This window comes from Bufo bufo, chromosome 2 (genome assembly GCF_905171765.1).
Source record: "Bufo bufo chromosome 2, aBufBuf1.1, whole genome shotgun sequence".
Classification (NCBI taxonomy): domain Eukaryota; kingdom Metazoa; phylum Chordata; class Amphibia; order Anura; family Bufonidae; genus Bufo; species Bufo bufo.
The window spans coordinates 535284671-535303660 of record NC_053390.1 but is presented as its reverse complement, the minus strand read 5'-3'; the positions used below and the strand labels follow the sequence as shown (position 1 = coordinate 535303660).

Here is an 18990-nt window from a genome sequence, read left to right as displayed (position 1 = left end):
TCACGATGTGTCGAACTCTAGCGCCAGGAAGACAACACAACATTTGATGATCCCGGTCTTTGTGACAGATCGCCCTATCTGTACCCCTAATAATTGAGTCTCCCACTACCAGCACCTGTCTGGCCTCTCCCTGCTTTCCTGGTCCCCTGCTTACTGGAGCTGACATTCCCTTGACTGGCAGAGGAAGGGTCCAGCTACAGCAGTGCTCTCCCTGAACTGACGTCCCCCTCATCTGCCAACCTTGCAAACTTGTTGGGGTGTGTCAGATCAGGGCTAGCCTCCCTGGCACTCTACCCTGCTTTCTTACTGTTATCCAGCTAGCTACCTCACTTTCCTGAGCCTCCTCGCTACCACCCACCCCCCATCATATCTACCCCATAGATTGCTTGCTCAGTGAGCTGCAAACTCTTTTCCAAATTGTCAACGCTTCTCAGTGTTGAAACTCGCCCGGTTAGATACACGATGTGCGATTCCAAACGGGCAATTTGCTCATATTTTGAACAAAGGTATGGACCCTCAAACGGCTGTTCCAGGACTGCATACAATAGATAAGATGTGCACAGGACTGCCCTGTCAATAAGGGAACACATACTAAATGGGTATTATGCAAGAAAAGAGAAACAATACAATATGGTTCAGTGATAAGAATCTAACTTACTGTAGTCCCCTCCTAAATTACCTGAATCTCAAGTCACCTAATCTAAAGTCACACACTTAATACAAACACACACTTGAACTTTAACATGCGAACGCTCCCAAACTCGTGTTGTTTGTCTGCTTGTATAAGTGCAGCTCTCAAACCAGGCAGTTTTTTTCCTCTGGATTCAAAGTGTTTTCACTCCTCTTTCATAAATTCACATCCCCTCCCATACCTTGGTTGAACTTGATGCTTTTGTGTCTTGTTTTAACCATAGTATGTAATTATGTAACAGGAAGTTCCTGCTGTTTGTAACACTTACATGGTACTGTGCATAATGACCAAACACCTTATCAGTACAAAGAATATGGTTTCAGAACTAATGTGGTTTGTTCAGATGCAATTTTGTGAACAGTAGCTGTGCTGCCATATTATTTGTGTCGAGAAGGAGCTTTTTCCAGGCCACGTCTCCCTTAAAGTCATACTTTTTTAGTCTTTTTTTGTATAGCATTTTTTACAAAGCTAACTCTAATCTTTTTCTTTATATTTCAAAGCTTCAAAGGGGTTATACATTTTTTTAATAAGTGCCAGAGAGAAGGAAGGCTGCAGAAAATTAAGAAAAACCCACACTCATGGCTACTCCCCCACTGTATCTGTATATGTTTGGTGTCAGGTTTGGTGTACTATTGTGATCAAGGCCTACAGCATACAGTAGTTTGCTCTTTATTTTTATTTCCTATCCAAACACTGATAAAATAGTTTAAAAATGATGTCATATATAATACTTAAGGTATCATCATTTCATAGCTCTAGCAACACAAGATCATTTGATTTTATGATACCTTTCTTACAACTTATTGTGCGTCTCATAATCTTCTAATTGGGGAATCTAAATGGTAATAATTATCTTAATATACTTTAAGAACATCAATATTTTAATATACACATTATTCTGGAAAGTACAATATTCTGCAAGTGGGAAACCGGACTTCCTGGAAAGTACTTTAGGCAATGGATGTAATTGAGATTACTACATTTTATTTCATTTATATCATAGTCAAGTATTTCATTATCAATTCATAATATTACAGCATTTAAATATATATTTCAAGAAAGTTAATAAAAATGAATAAACTAAATATTGATAGGCATATTGATGTATAATAGGCAAAATGTTTTTCAGTAGAGGAAAGGCAATAACATGTATTGAGGTTTCTACTGCAGAAAAATTGTCAGTAAAAATCAGATGCCAACTAGTACTGAGAAAGTACTATTTTGGCATAAAAGGGGTTGTCCACTCTTTTATTATTGATGGCCTATCCTTAATACTTAATAAAAAAAATGTGGCGTGCATTTGTATTCAGCCCCTTATACTCTGATACCCTTAAATAAAATCCAGTTTGTCCAATTGTCTTCAGAAGTCACCTAATTAGTAAATAGAGTCCACCTGTGTGTAATTTATTCTCAGTCTAATTACAGTTGTTCTGTGAAGGCCTCCGAGGTTTGCTAGTGGACATTAGTGATCAAACAGCATCATGAAAACCAATGAACACCCCAGACAGGTCAGGCATAAAGTTGTGAAGTGTTATGCAGGGTTAGGTTCTATAAAAATATTCTAAACTGAAAATCTCATGGAGCACTGTTCAATCCATTATACGAAAATGGAAGGAGTATGGCACAACTGCAAACCTGTCAAGACATGGTCGTCTGCCTTAACTGACATCCCAGGCAAGGAGAGCACTAATTAAAGAAGCAGCCAAGAGGCCTATGGTCACTCTGGAGATGCTTCAGAGTTCCACAGCCAAAGTGAGAGAATCTGTCCACAGGACAACTATTAGTCATGTACTCCCCAAATCTGGCCTTTATGGAAGAGTGGCAAGAAGAAAGCTATTTTTGAAAGCAAGCCATAAGAAGTCTTGTTTGCAGTTTGCCACAAGCCATGTAGGGGACACAGCAAATATGTGGAAAAGGGTGCTCTGGTCAGATAAAACCAAAGTTGAACTTTTTGGCCTAAATGCAAAATGCTATGTCTGGTGGAAAAAGAACACCGCGCATCACCCTGAACACACCATCCCCATCGTTAAACAGGGTGGATACAGTATCATGCTATAGTGATTCTTTTCTTCAACAGGGACAGGGAAGCTGGGTGAGAGTTGATGACAAGATAGGTGGAGCTAAATAAAGGACAATCCTGGGGGGAAACCTGGTAGAGGCTGCAAAAGATTTGAGACTGGGGCAAAGGTTCACCTTCCAACAGGACAAACCTAACATACAGCCAGAGCTACAATGGAATGGTTTAGATCAAATAATATTCATGTATTAGAATGGCCCAAAGTCCAGACCTAAATCCCATTGAGAATCTGTGGCAAGACTTGAAAATAGCTTTTCACAGACTCTCTCATCCAACTGAGTTTGAGCTATTTTGCAAAGAAGAATGCAGTGGCCGGGTTTGGAATGGCCCCAATGCTATGCTATGCTGGACACCGTCAAGCTGTCACCACGCGTTGCTGCTCTCTGGAAGCGATGGTTAGGCATGGTGCACCCCAATGGGAAATAAGTCCACAGAGTCAGGGTCTGCAGTAAACCAGAGTGCTTCTTTACTGGAGGAATTTAGGTGCAAAACAATAGGCGAGGCATAGGCCTGGTTTCTACATTCTCCGCCCTGGCAGAAAAAGGGTTTGATGCTGAGGAAAGGCCTGAGCTAGATGTCCCTCTCTCTCTCTTCAAAGGCTTGTACACTGGTCAAAGGCTGGTGATCCAGGGTCTGTGGCAGAGTATCCTTATCTCAGCATCTTGTGGTCACTCAATAGTCTGGCAGGGTGCACTCTTCTGAGCACTGTTCCCTAACTGCAGAACACTAGGGGCTCTGACTGCTCTCCTTATATACCATTTCTAGTGAGAGGAGTGGAGAAACTCAGCACAAGCAGATACGTTGTTATATTTTTCGTTTCTCATAGACTTACATTAGAACTTCAATGACAATGACAAAGCTGTTTTTTCAGACACAAACAAGTTTACAGACATAACAACATAGCTAAAATTAGACATTCAAAAGGTCAGTCTGTCTGGTTTTGCTGGTAAACAAGTCTGACTTTTTCTCTCTAAAACATGCTCTTCTTTAAATCCTATGGCAGCTGTGGAAAATTACCAGCTTCTCAGTCAAAGTCCCAAAAGTCTCTTAGTATTTATTTACCCTTTCCACAGAGCCTCGCAAATACAGTGCAAATGAACAAAATATATATCACAACTAGAGATGAGTGAATCGAAGCTGACGAAGTGGAATTCGATCCGAATTTCAGGACAAATTTGATTCACAATGAAGCCGAATTTCCTTGCGCTTCGTGCATTTCCTAAAATGGCTGCTGCACGTGTGAAGACAAAGAGAAAGCAACTCTGGGAAGGCAGGATCACTCATAATGCCATGCATGCAGCCACTCAGCAGCCAGCCAGCCCTGTGATGTCACAGCCCTATAAATAGACATCTTCGATTCTGCCATTTACCAGTGCAGGGAGAGATGTCAGCAGGTGCTGGAACAGTGTTAGAAAAAACTTAATTGAGCTAAAAAAATGAGTTATAAGTGCAGGGCAAGTTTATTCATGGTGTAGGGAAAGGATAGCGAGGAATCATTCCACAGCATTTATGTTGAACAGGGATCAGTAGGGGAGGTTACAGCCTGGGTAATAGGAACAATCCTATTGCACCTTGCTGCAAAGACTGGGATCTAAATTGCCATTATGCAGCTCTGTAATTCCAGCAAACAGTTCTTATTTTCAGGGTGCAAGTCCTGTTTGAAACGGGCATCAACAGGGTTTATAACAAGGAAATATTTCAACGTCTTATTCGCCCTTGTGCGGTGCATTTATATGTTCTGAAGCATTTTTTGAGTTGTATTAGTAGGAAAAAAGGGGCTTATTAGCCGTTGTGTGGTGAAGTGCTAAAATTACAGCCCTTTTTGTCATGTATTAGTGGCAAAAGTAAAATATATTTGCCGTTCAGTGGTGCAGTTATATGCTCTAAAGCCCTTTTTGTCGTGTATTAGTTGAAAAAGAAAAAATATATTTGCAGGTCAGTGGTGCAGTTATATGTTCTAAAGCCCTTTTTGTCATCATTTGTGGCGTGTATTAGTCGAAAAAGAAAAAAATATATTTGCTGATCAGCAGTGCAGTTATATGTTCTAAAGCCTTTTGTGGCATGTATTAGTGAAAAAAATATAAATATATATTTGCCGTTTAGCGGTGCAGTGATATGTTCTAAAGCCTTTTTGTGGCATGTATTAGTGGCAAAATAAAAATATATTTGCCGTTCAGCGGTGCAGTTATCTGTTTTAAAGCCTTTTGTGGCATATATTAGTGGCAAAATAAAAATATATTTGTTATTCAGCAGTGCAGTTATATGTTATACAGCCTTTTGTGCCGTATATTAGTGGAAAAACAAAAAATATATGCCATTCAGCGGTGCAGTTATCTGTTCTAAATCCTTTTGTGGCGCGTATTAGTGGAAAAAGAAAAAATATATTTGCCGTTCAGCGGTGCAGTTATCTGTTTTAAAGCCTTTTGTGGCATATATTAGTGGCAAAATAAAAATATATTTGTTATTCAGCAGTGCAGTTATATGTTATACAGCCCTTTGTGCCGTATATTAGTGGAAAAACAAAAAATATATGCCATTCAGCGGTGCAGTTATCTGTTCTAAATCCTTTTGTGGCGCGTATTAGTGGAAAAAGAAAAAATATATTTGCCACTCAGCGGTGCAATTATATGTTCTAAAGCCTTTTGTGGCACGTATTAGTGGAAAAAGAAAAAATATATTTGCCGATTAGCGGTGCAGTTATCTGTCCTAAAGCCTTTTTTGGCATGTATTAATGGAAAAAGAAAAATATATATTTGCTGTTCAGCGGTGCAGTTATCTGTTCTAAAGCCTTTTATGGCGTGTATTAGTGGAAAAATAAAAAATATATTTGCCGGTCAGCAGTGCAGTTATATGTTCTAAAGCCTTTTGTTCAGTGTATTAGTTGAAAAAGAAAAAATATATTTGCCGGTCAGCAGTGCAGTTGTTTTAAATCCTTTTGTGTCGTGTGTAATTGGAAAAAAATAAAAGCCTATTTGCCATTCAGCGGTGCAGTTATATGTTCTAAAGCCCTTTTTGGCATGTATTAGTGGCACAAAAAAAGTATTTGCCGTTGTGTGGTGAAGTAAGAAAATTACAGCCCTTTTTGGCATTTATTAGTGGTAAAAAAAGGGCTTATTTGCCGTTGTGTGCTGACGTGAGAAAATTACATAGGTTTTTGCGGTGTTTTAATTTCCTATTTATTTATTTGATCTAACAGTATGTCAGACAGAGAAGTGCCATGCCCTGCACAGGGGAGTGGCAGAGGCCTAAATGTTTCTGGTGCAAGCAGAGGTCGCAGCAGAGTTAGGGGGTGTGGCAGCAGGGATCGCAGCAAGAGGCCTGAGCTCCCGGTGTCATCTAGCTGTTATGTCTTGACCAGCGGTTCTTAAATGGTTGAGTCGGTCATCCACTTCATCCCAAGTGACATCAGACACCCCCAGCCAAGAGTCGGTGGGTTCCTCTGACCACGACACTTAGTTGGCATGGCCCGTGAGCAGGCCCTGTGCCCTCACCTGTCCACAACCTGCCTCTGTCCTTTTCTGTTTCCTCAGCCAGAGAAGTATTGTATGCTGTGGGCTCAGCTCCACTATACAATGAGGACGAGCTACTAAAAGACAGTCAGCAGATACTGCCCAGCCAAGATCTGAAGGAGACAGCTGCTGCTTCCTCCACTAGGCGGGCAAGTTGTGATGAGGAGAGTTGCATGGGAGCTGGTGTTGCGAGTGGTCAGGGTCCTGACCCAGAGACGGTTGAGGAGGACATCAGTAACGTGCAGACAGTACTCAATGATGATGATGTAGCTGATCGCACTTGGGCCGGGTGACTAAGGGGCTTCATCATCATCGGGATAAGAAGGTGGCAGCTTGACCGTGAGGCAGCAGCAGAGCCAGCAAGGGTGGCAGCAGTTGGAGGTCTAGAGCCAAACGTGCCCGGGTTAGACCACACGCTTCGCAGGAGCCTACCTGCCTGTGAAGTAGCTGAGCACGGGTTCGCGGAGGCAGCGGTGGTATAAATCAGTCAGTGCATAGTCTTGCGAATAAAATCACCTACTCGGCGGTGTGGCAGTTTTTTGTTAAGCCGCCGGAGGAAGTGAACATGGCCATATGTACAGTCGTGGTCAAAAGTTTAGAGAATGACACAAATATTAGTTTTCACAAAGTTCTGATAGCAACCCATTCTTTCATAATCACTTCTTGGAGTTTGTCAGAATTAGTGGGTTTTTGTTTGTCCACCCGCCTCTTGAGGATTGACCACAAGTTCTCAATGGGATTAAGATCTGGGGAGTTTCCAGGCCATGGACCCAAAATGTCAACGTTTTGGTCCCCGAGCCACTTAGTTATCACTTTTGCCTTATGGCACGGTGCTCCATCATGCTGGAAAATGCATTGTTCTTCACCAAACTGTTGTTGGATTGTTGGAAGAAGTTGCTGTTGGAGGGTGTTTTGGTACCATTCTTTATTCATGGCTGTGTTTTTGGGCAAAATTGTGAGTGAGCCCACTCCCTTGGATGAGAAGCAACCCCACACATGAATGGTCTCAGGATGCATTACTGTTGGCATGACACAGGACTGATGGTAGCGCTCACCTTTTCTTCTCCGGACAAGCCTTTTTCCAGATGCCCCAAACAATCGAAAAGAGGCTTCATTGGTGAATATGACTTTGCCCCAGTCCTCAGCAGTCCATTCACAATACTTTCTGCTGAAGATCAATCTGTCCCTGATGTTTTTTTTGGAGAGAAGTGGCTTCTTTGCTGCCCTTCTTGACACCAGGCCATCTTCCAAAAGTCTTCGCCTTACTGTGTGTGCAGATGCGCTCACACCTGCCTGCTGCCATTCCTGAGCAAGCTCTGCACTGGTGGCACTCCGATCCCGCAGGTGAATCCTCTTTAGGAGACGATCCTGGCGCTTGCTGGACTTTCTTGGACGCCCTGAAGCCTTCTTAACAAGAATTGAACCTCTTTCCTTGAAGTTCTTGATGATCCTATAAATTGTTGATTGAGGTGCAATCTTAGTAGCCACAATATCCTTGCCTGTGAAGCCATTTTTATGCAACGCAATGATGGCTGCACGCGTTTCTTTGCAGGTCACCATGGTTAACAATGGAAGAACAATGATTTCAAGCATCACCCTCCTTTTAACATGTCAAGTCTGCCATTTTAACCCAATCAGCCTGACATAATGATCTCCAGCCTTGTGCTCGTCAACATTCTCACCTGAGTTAACAAGACGATTACTGAAATGATCTCAGCAGGTCCTTTAATGACAGCAATGAAATGCAGTGGAAAGGTTTTTTGGGGATTAAGTTAATTTTCATGGCAAAGAAGGACTATGCAATTCATCTGATCACTCTTCATAACATTCTGGAGTATATGCAAATTGCTATTATAAAAACTTAAGCAGCAACTTTTCCAATTTCCAATATTTATGTAATTCTCAAAACTTTTGGCCATGACTGTAGAATCTATCAATAAATGGTCAGCTATTTCTCAACCACGCATCCACATTTATTGTTACCCATTAAAATTACATAAAATGTGCATCCAACATCATGATCTATATAAAAACACAATGAAAATAAATAAAAAATAAACATATAATGGTATTCAGTCGTGGTCCCTCTATGAACAGGTAGTGCGGAGCTCACACACTACTCCAGTTTAAATATGTTCCACAGCAGGTTTAGGAGAAGCTAGTAAAGTAACTAATAGATACGGACTTTCTCGCTATAATGTTCTTAATTATTTTGCCATAATGCTGTTGTAGCCATTAAGTATATCAATGCAGCAATATAGTCCTATAGTTGATACTTATTGAAACAAAATACATCGAAGGTAACAGCACCCACAATGAATGAGACAGTACAGGAAAATCAGATCAACATACCTACTCAAAATAGGTTCCAGAGTCTAGCTAGTCCTTTTTTAGGAAAAAAACACTATAAAATCAACAGACACAACTCAAGAATCACAGAGTACACACAAAATTTCTCCCCAAAAAACCAAGATACATACACCAGCACAATTGGTCAAAAAAGATCACATTCAATCTATAGATCAAACATCTCTCACAATACCCAACACATTCACATAACAAATCCTGGCAACCTTTATGACACACCCTGCACAAGTAGAGAAAAACATAGCAAATAGCAAAAATTCATACACAAACAATTCAAACTCCGGAAAAAAAAAGAGAACATGAAGGGGGAGATATAAACGAAGGTATGAAATCGAAAATTTGGAAAATGACGGACACAACGTTATAAATTTAGGAACAGCTACACTAAACAAAGGTCAAATAAATTCTTGAATAAAGGACTTAAATTTGCCCCAAATGCACCCCTAAAAAAATGTGATGTCTATATCGGTATTGAGAAATATATAAAAAAAACTCTGTTGTAAATTTTTTTAAATAAAAAATCCGATTATACATCACGACACAGTGATATCCACATATAAGGGGATAAAAATTGAGAAAGAGACGCGGCACTCACCGGACTTCTGAATGCTGGTGACTGTTTATTACAGGTACGACATCATGCGCAGGCAGGGGGGGCGGGATGGCCACAATCTGCGTCGGCGGCGACGGCCGTTTCGCGCTGGGATAGCGCTTCTTCTGGCCGGATATATATCCGGCCAGAAGAAGCGCTATCCCAGCGCGAAACGGCCGTCGCCGCCGACGCAGATTGTGGCCATCCCGCCCCCCCTGCCTGCGCATGATGTCGTACCTGTAATAAACAGTCACCAGCATTCAGAAGTCCGGTGAGTGCCGCGTCTCTTTCTCAATTTTTATCCAGTTACCACTTTATCACGCTGAGCACCACCTCCAGCTGGGTCCCACATCACGGCTGCCTCCCCTGGATTTGACACGGACGCACGAAGGCATAGGTGTTTTGCAAGTAGTGCCGCTGCATTTTCCTTTCCCTGTCTCCCTGCTCCACTATCCACATATAAGCATGTGGACCTAAAGGTGAAATAAAAAATGTATCCTAAACAAGAATTGGGAAAGGAATTGTTGGCATTTAAAGGAGCAGTTGAAGCTGATATCAGAAAGCTGACAACTAAAATTAAAAAGAGCAATCTAACTATAGAGGAAATATAAGCATTAAAAGATATTCAAAAGAACCAGCAAATCACCATTTGCACCTCCGATAAAGGCGGAGCAATTGTGTTTCTAAATACTGAGAAGTATGAAGAATGCATTAGACAGCATTAGACAGGAGATCCAATAACAACATATGAGAAAGAATTAGAATTAAAATATATATGTATGAAAGCTAAAGAAATAGGTATACTCAATTAAAAAGAACAAGATTTTATATTGGGTACCCCAAAAAGGTTAGCAATATTTTATTGTATCCCTAGATTGCATAAGGATCCAATAAATCAACCAATTGTTTCGGTAATCGGCTCACTGACATGCAATCTATCACATTATTTGAATAATTATTTACAACCGTACGTTAAAGATACTCCATCATATCTCAAAGACACCACAACGGTGGCAAAATTATTAGAAAATTTCATATGTAAATCTATATTGGATTATGGCAACACTTGATGTTAGTATGTTATATACTAGTATCAATCATGAACAGGGCATACAGGCAGTATCAAAAATATTAACTCAAAAAAATGACCTAAAAATAGAGCACATACAGTATATATTGGACAGCATTAGATATGTCCTCATTCACAACTATTTTTATTTTGGGTTTAATTATTATTTGCATTTAACCGGTACTGCCATGGGTATCAGATTCGCCCCCAGCTATGCTAATCTGTTTATGGCAGCATGGGAACAAACCGTGATAACACCTAAGCTGGGGACGAGTCTGGTACTATGGCGGTGGTATATTGACGACGTGATTTTGGTTTCACAAGGCACTCATGAGGAGTTAATTAAGTTCATAGAAGACCTAAACAGTAACAAGTTCAATTTAAGATTCACATCTAATATAAGTAAACAGTTAATACAGTTTTTAGACCTAAATATAGAAGTAAAAAGATGAAAATTTATATGTAGCACTTATCAAAAATCAGTAGCAAAAAACTGTTTTATACTGAACACTAGCTGTCATTTGACCCAGTGGTTACTAAATGTGCCATTTAGTCAGTTTTGCCAACTTAAAAGAAACTGTATCCAGGAGGACCAATTTGAAAAAGAGGTGGAATTGATGAAGGCCCAATTCTTAGAGAAAATATATGTAGTAATTGCAAAACTACCAATTTTGACAGAAAAACGACTACTATAGTATCTAAGGCAAATATGTTTAAGTGGGAAATTAAGAAAACAAACATTAACATGTAATAGTGAAGCAGTAATATATATGCGCTAAACAATATATTGGACGTACGGTAAGACTATTAAAGACTTGAATCTCAAGTAACATTAAAAAAGAATACGAAAAACATTCTTTATCACAGCATTTTAATCTATATCATACCAATGATCCAACAGGTTTAAAATATGCAGCAATACAGACAGTCAAGAAAGATTGGAGGGGGGGGGATTTTATCAAAAAAATGTTGAGATATGAATCCAGAATGATTTATGAGTTCGGATCGATGGCACCTTGGGGACTCAATTCAGAAATGGAGTTTTTTGGCTTTCTGGAATTGGGTTGGTGTAAGGTTTACACGACATATCGCTGCCCGGCTGTTTTCCAGCGCTGTGACATGTCCTGCATCCTCCCACTAGCCATATAACAACTGGAGACAACCCTAACCTCCAGCCATTTTTTATATTTTTATACTTTACTTTTTTTTATCATTTATTATTATAATTGTTTTTGATTTTTTTTTTTTCATTTTAACTTTTATTTTATTTATATTTCAGTTTTTATTATTTTCATTCATTAGTATTTTTGAGATTTCAAATTGTAACTATATGTAAGAAGAAAATGATGAACGAAGCATAAACCGCAATATGTGAATAGGATCCAATTATATGCTTCAAGCAATATGCATCCATTATATGGAAGTCAGCGACTCCTACAAAGTTATAAATGTGAATCGCTGTATATGTGCTATATGAAACAAATACTTTATAAATGGAAATTGGAGAGTGTAGATACTATGGGAAAACCAATGGCATTTGATGTCGGAATATGTTGCATATAAGAAAATAATCATCGTCCAGTCCAAGTTTTAACCAAAAATATTCAGGTGTTAAAGTCCAGTCCACATTTTGAAAGTCGCTTGGTCCCTATATAGAAAACAATTGTTTGTCTCTTATTCTTAATCATACCTTTGACCACTGAAGAAGAAACCTGTGCAGTTTCGAAAGGCGTTTGGTATTCTACACAGCAGCATATACGGAGTACGAACTTCTATATCAAAAAAGGAATCTCGCTACCAAGAAGAAAAGCCAGCGTGGTTAAGTCATCAACCCACATGAGCCATAAAACAGTGCCGGCACTAGCGCATATACAAATGAAGTTGCAAGCGCTCTGCAAGACAGGTGCGATGCAGGCAACGCCACTTATGTATTAATCATCGCCGAGTGCAGCGATATGCCCGGTAAGCTGTCGACATTACAATCTGTTTGAGCACAGCATACATCATTTGTACTATTTGCCAAGTACATCAAATAGAGACTGCAAAACCACTTGTTCACCATCATGTGTTCTATACGAGATTGTTTCAATAAGTATCAACTATAGGACTATATTTCTGCATTGATATACTTAATGGCTACAACAGCATTATGGCAAAATAATTAAGAACATTATAGTGAGAAAGTCCGTATCTACTAGTTACTTTTCTAGCTTCTCCTAAACCTGCTGTGGAACATATTTATTCTGGAGTAGTGCGTGAGCTCCGCACTACCTGCTTATAGAGGAGGGACCACGACTGTATACCATTATATGTTTATTTTTTATTTATTTTCATTGTGTTTTTATATAGATCATGATGTTGGATGTACATTTTATGTAATTTTAATAAGTAACAATAAATGTGGATGCGTGGTTGAGAAATAGCCGGCCATTTATTAATAATTGTATGTTGAGGAACGGTTGAGACGTGTGCATATATATCCATGCATGCCTGCAAACACGTGCGGGCATGTATGGTATATATATGCATACATTAACCACCGCATCATGGGGTGATGCCCATGGTGATCCCCAGGGGCTCATGCTGGCCCCTGTGGGAAATATGTGGTCCCTGGAAGCTGTGCCCCCTTATAATCCCCCTTATATTAGTATATATATGTGCCCCCTTATATATGTCCCCTGTATGTGATGCCCCAGATATATGCGAGGGTGTGTGTATATATAGATATGTGTGTATGTATTTGCACACGTGTCTATGTATATACACTTATGTCAGCATGACAGTATGTATGTGGGCTTATTGCTGCCCATTCATACTCCCGGTTTTGTATGTGTTTATAGATGTGCCCCCAAGCATCTGTGGATATATATATGCATATATGCAATTCCAACTGTTATCAACAGAGTTGTTTAGAGAAAAACTTGTGCTGATAGCCTGTAGGATAACAGCTGATTAGCATCTCATCTAGTCCCCTTTTGTTCAGGCCCAAAGCAATCAGACTCTGTGGCACCGTTGTGAGGGGACCTTCTAATCAGAGACATCAAAGACCTGTTTTTCCACACCTCTGCCCCATGGCCATGCCCATTACTCCCAGCATTTTTGGGACTAGGAGGGGGGACTAAGGCACACTATGATGTCACATGCCTGAGGAAGGAGGAGGGGGTTGCTTTTGGGCTATAAAACCCCGAACCGGACAGAGGTGCCCTCTCTTGCAACCAGACTAGATTCAGAGACGCATAGGAGAGAGGAGCTCCATGATGACCACCTGGATAAGGCCTAAGTATCACCCCTGGTCCTGTAACCCCTATATTTGTGTCCTTGATGTGCACCTTGGGCCCTGCCTTATAACCCTTGCCCCTGATGTGTACCCTGGGCCCTGATTTACCCTTGCCGTGTTACTGGACACCCTGATCCCCCAAACCCTTGCCTTATTGTATCCTTGTTTGTACCCCTGATCCTGTGCCACTGGTTCCCCTGATTGTATTTGTGGTTACCCCCACTGTATCTATTACTGGACACCCTGATCCCCCAAACCCTTGCCTTATTGTATCCTTGTTTGTACCCCTGATCCTGTGCCACTGGTTCCCCTGATTGTATTTGTGGTTACCCCCACTGTATCTATTACTGGACACCCTGATCCCCCAAACCCTTGCCTTATTGTATCCTTGTTTGTACCCCTGATCCTGTGATCCCCCAAACCCTTGCCTTATTGTATTCCCCTGTTGTACCCCTGATCCTGTGGCCCTATTAGTACCCCTGATTACCCCCACTCCCTGCTGTGTCCCTGATCCCTGCTGTACCCCTGGTAAACCTCAGCACTCACTTGCAAGTAACCCTTGCAGTGCTGAATCTATAGTGTCTGTGGCCTGCACTCCCTTGCAGTGCCACCGTTAACCCCGTAGGGACAGTGAGTACAGATGGGTGGGTTATTGTTAATATTACTTGTATGTGTGAACTGTGTAGTTAGTTGATGGGTGGAATTGGGAATGTGTAGTGTAGTTTAGGATTGTATATTTAGTGCTGTATTGTTAGTATTGCGTGCGTAGTGTATTGTTAGTAATAAATACTGTGTTTGGTTTATAACTATCTGTGTGGCGTGTGGTTATTGGCGATAGTTAGTTTAGTAAGGCGCATGCAGCTAGCATTGTGATCAGTGTAAAGTATAGCGAAGGTATTGTTGTTATTATATAAAGGCATAAATGGGCGGAGTTATCACTAGATGGCTCCTCCCATTTATGAATAGTAATTATCGATATTTGCATAAATATTGGTGATTAATATTCCCCCTTTACATTGGCGAGCCAGGCCCACTGCGTGGATTTTGCGCTTATTTTTGGTCTTAAGGTTGAGGGTCGCTAGTACTGTGAATTAGCTGGCAGGAGAGACGCGGTCAGCGGAGTGTCTGAGCGTCTAGGACCCGATAATTCCTACAGGAGAAGCGATACTTCCCTTAGAGTACCAGAAATAAAACAAAATCTTTTGCAGAGAATCTATAATTGTTCTGTGAATTAATACTTTTGTATTTGCTTTACACGGTCACCGTCGCTGGGGTAAGAGAAGAAGACACGGAAAAGTACAGCACCAACAAGCATCGCTCAAGTGATTGCAAGGGAGAAGCGGACACGTCACTGAAGGAGATCCATCTTCGTGGGAGCGGCATACGGCCCCAAGGAGAAAATGGACGCTCATCAAACGGTGAGTATGGACTTCCCCACACTGCAACACTTGAGCAGACACAGCACATTTAACCCCATCCTCCCCACTACATACAAGTCAGCAGAAATGCTGTGGTCCGATTTGTTAGCACAGGCTTGTACTTATGACAAGCTTTGTGTTAACAAACGGATGGTTTTGAACAAGGCCACCAAACGGCTTCGGATGCTCGCCAAACTCGTTCATATGTTTGAGGCTAGTATCTGTAAGCCAAAGGAAGTGGCGCTGGTGTCTCAGTCAACGGAGACAATTCCTCCGGCCATTCACTGCCAATGCTGTGCTAGTAATTCGGACCAGGTTTCGGCATTGCGGGCACAGCTGGCAGAGAATGTGCAGTCTACTGTTGAACGAGATGCGCAGGTGGCTAGGATAGAGTCACAGTTGGTAGAGCTGCAGAGGCAGAAGGAGGAAATTGAGGCTAAGTTGACTCAGTCTTATACTGAAGTCAAGGCCTTCAAGGAGCGGACTGCCTCTACTGACGTGACGGTAGCCAAATTGAAGGCTCAGGTTGCTGTAAAGTCCCAGCTAATGTCTGGCATGCAACAGGTTATCACCAAGTTGGTGCCGGCCCTTTCTTTTTCCGTAAAGCCAGGGTCGGAATCTCCCAAAACGTTGCCCTGTGCAGGGCCACAAGGGGGGAGAGTAGTCTGTGACCGGTCTGATCATCAGGTCAAGCCGGTCCAGACTAACAGAGATTTTTCCCTGACTTTGGGAAAAACAACTGTGGTGAAGAGTGCGTCCCTGAGTATGGAACAATTCAGGAGAAGGGAGCACGGCTGCAGTGTGGATGGACCTGGGCCATGCAGAGCAAACATCAGATGTTTTGCATGTGGTGGCCTAGGTCACATAGCGAGACACTGCGAAACAGATGGGAACATAACACACAGGACAGGAAACCAAGTCACGTGTTTCAGGTGTGGGAACAAAGGACACATTGCAAGGAATTGCCCTTGTGCAGGTAATTGCAATGTGTCCAACAGTATCAGCCAGGTAACAAATTGTGCAGTAGGGTCTAGTCAGCCTGGCCATAACGGGGTTACCTCTCGGCAACATCACCAGCTGCTGAGGGGTCAAAGTGGCCAAGCTAGGCTAGGCAACATTTGACACCCCTGTACTATTTGTTACACCGTTTGTTCCCTGTGTATGTCCATGTTGTGTGTTTTTGTTATCTGTTTGAGTTTTTCTTGATGTTGATGGTGGTAGTCCTTGTCTGCGGATGTGTTCTACCATGCTGATTTATGTAGTGGTGTAAGTCCCATCTGCTGTCTGTTTCATTCTGTGTCCCCTGGCAGTGGAACAGTGTTATACTGTGGATCGAGAACGTATAGGCTTGCGAGCAGATAATTTCACATGGGAAATCCTACACAAAGGATGATGTGATATTATTCTGGGCAGCCAGGGTCTCAGATCGATACAGATAACACTGTTTTGCTCAAGGTTTTCGGTAGGACTGTGTTGCGCTGGGGACTGGGGCGGACAGACAACATTGGTGTAATGTTGTGCTGCGCACTTAATTCTAGTCTGGTCAAGTAGCACAGCTCTGATAGGGATTGGACGCAGAGTGTTTGGCAGCAGAATGTGGACTGTGTTCTTGTGTTGTGGGGGCCTGGGGAGCCAGGGCATGCCTATGCCATTGGTTCTGCGGGCCTCCACAAGATGGGATCACAGGGGGAACTCGGCCTGGGTACACACGAGTGGACGGGGATACGGTGCCATCAATAACAAGATGGTGCTTTGTCCACAGAGCTCCAGTTATCCTAACCTAGTAGGGTGGCCATCCTTATCTGTTGGTGCAGAGGGACACGCTCCTCTGAAGGTAGGATGTTCAGACACCAGTGTTGGGATGAACAGGGGCCCTGTGAGATAAAGGGCAGCTCAATGCCTTTCTCTACCCATGGGTCAAAGGTATTGGTGCTGGAAATTTTCACATTAATTGCACTGTTAGGGGAGAAATTCCCCTGGGAGCGCCTGGTATTTTCTTCTGCCATAGGTGTGATTTTATATGGAGCGGAAGAAAAACCCAGGAGACGCCACAGAAGAGACCAGCTATTCCCCCTGACACTGTTGTGAAGCTCCAGAGGATCCCACTGGATTTTGGCAACTAAGCGACCTCTGCCTAGAGGTGTTCTAGAGAAGACTGTGCCACAATCCAGCGGGAGCATTTTTTAATGCTCTGGAGGAAGACTTGGGAGACGTTCGGGTGGAAGAACTTATCACTTGTTTCACCCAGTGAAACTTCTTCTGGTTCTGGTCATCGTAATCGGAGGGTCAAGGGACTTACTGACCAAATACACCAGAACCAGACAGAACTTTTACAGAACTATCCGGAGGAGGAGGCTCAGGACATAACTCCAACTTTGTCCTGTAGCCAAATATTTTATGGACACTTTGTTTCCTATGAGGGTTCGGAACGTATAACATGTACTACCCTGAAACCCCATAGCACATTGTATTGTATATATATTGATTATGTTTGTATTGTGTACCCATAGACACTCTAGGTACAAATGTGTGACAGCCTACACCCAGGGAAACTCGCCCAACGCATTGCGGTGAGTTATAATTTGGCTGTACACATTTGCATCCTATAGTCGTTTCCCATTGACACAGGGGTCTGCGACCTACCTGTGTCTTTGGAGGTGTAGAGATATGCCAGGTTGCATGAGTCTCTATGGGTACACACATTTAATGGAATTTGGTGGTGTTGGGAGGGATGTGACATGTGTTTTGTGTGAATGGGGATAAGGTTAGGTCACGATAGGGACAGGCATCATTCATTTGCCACCTTGAACCCTGGAACGGTGAGGTTCTTAAGGGAAGGGCTGGAGGTGTAGTGTGGCGGAGGTGTTCTCCGCAGTAGAATTTAGGTACTGTGACATCGCCGCTTGAGAGTCTGACCTGCCTTGTAAAGACCTATTAATCTGTCCACGGGAGAACCGCACCCATCAAGATGGAAACAGACGTTGGATAGAAGAAAGTTGGGACTGAGACTGTGAGGGTGAACCCACTCCAGATGCCTTGGAGGCGGGCCATACCTGAAGATCGGCAGAACTACCGAGAGACTGTGGGGGTGTGGCCACTCCAAAGTGGGGGTGACCGACACCAAGAGACTGTTAAAGAAAGGCCAGTTAAAGACTGTAAGGGTGAACCCACTCCAGAATTGGGGGGGGGGGACGAAGATACCTGAAGATCGGCAGAATTACCGAGAGACTGTGGGGGTGTGGTCACTCCAAAGTGGGGGTGGCCGACACTAAGACTGTATTAAGCAGCTAGGTGGTATAGCATGCCGTGCCACATTCCAGTGAGCTCCCCTTTGATTAATTTTGTTATTCATTTGTAGAATCTGTAAGCAGAAGGTGAAGCGTGGTCAGGGTGCAAATGTTGGCACCACGGCCCTGCGTCAACATATGCAGTGTTACCATAAAGTGGCCTGGAAGAACCGTGGCTCTGATGTGGTGGTCCAGCCTTCCGCAGCAACCGCTGCATCACCCAGTGTCACACAGCAAATTTCAGGCAGTCAAGGCTCCACTACCTCCGCCGAAGGGAGCTGTCTGTCCTTCTCTTTATCTGCTGCTCCTGATGCTCCTGCTCCACGCCCTCCTAATCCTCTTCAGTCATTCCATCAGCAATCTATCACTGAAGCGATTGCCAAGAGACAACACTATACATGCACTCATCCAACGGCGCAGAAGCTGAACGTGTTCTGTCCAAGTTGCTGGTGCTGCAGTCCCTCCCTTTCCAAGTGATGGACTCTGCACCTTTCAGAGAACCGATGGCTTGTGCCGAGCAGAGGTGGATAGTCCCAATCCGTCATTTCTTTGGCAAAAAGGCAGTACCAGTCCTGCACACACATGTAGAACAGAAGGTCGGACAGTCCTTGATCCTGTTGATGTCTGCCAAAGTGCACGGCAGCGCCGACATGTGGAGCTATAACTATGGTCAGGGACAATACATGTCCTTTACTGCCCACTG

The 18990-nt window shown here is 42.6% G+C and overlaps 1 long non-coding RNA gene across 1 annotated transcript; it reads left to right on the top strand.

The window, feature by feature from the left end:
• The first annotated feature begins 1977 nt into the window (after nucleotides 1–1977).
• On the top strand, nucleotides 1978–18681 carry LOC120991724. Its single transcript, XR_005776781.1, has 3 exons — nucleotides 1978–2138; nucleotides 4895–4901; nucleotides 18672–18681. It is a non-coding gene; the product is annotated as an uncharacterized LOC120991724 (long non-coding RNA).
• The last annotated feature ends 309 nt before the right edge of the window (nucleotides 18682–18990 follow it).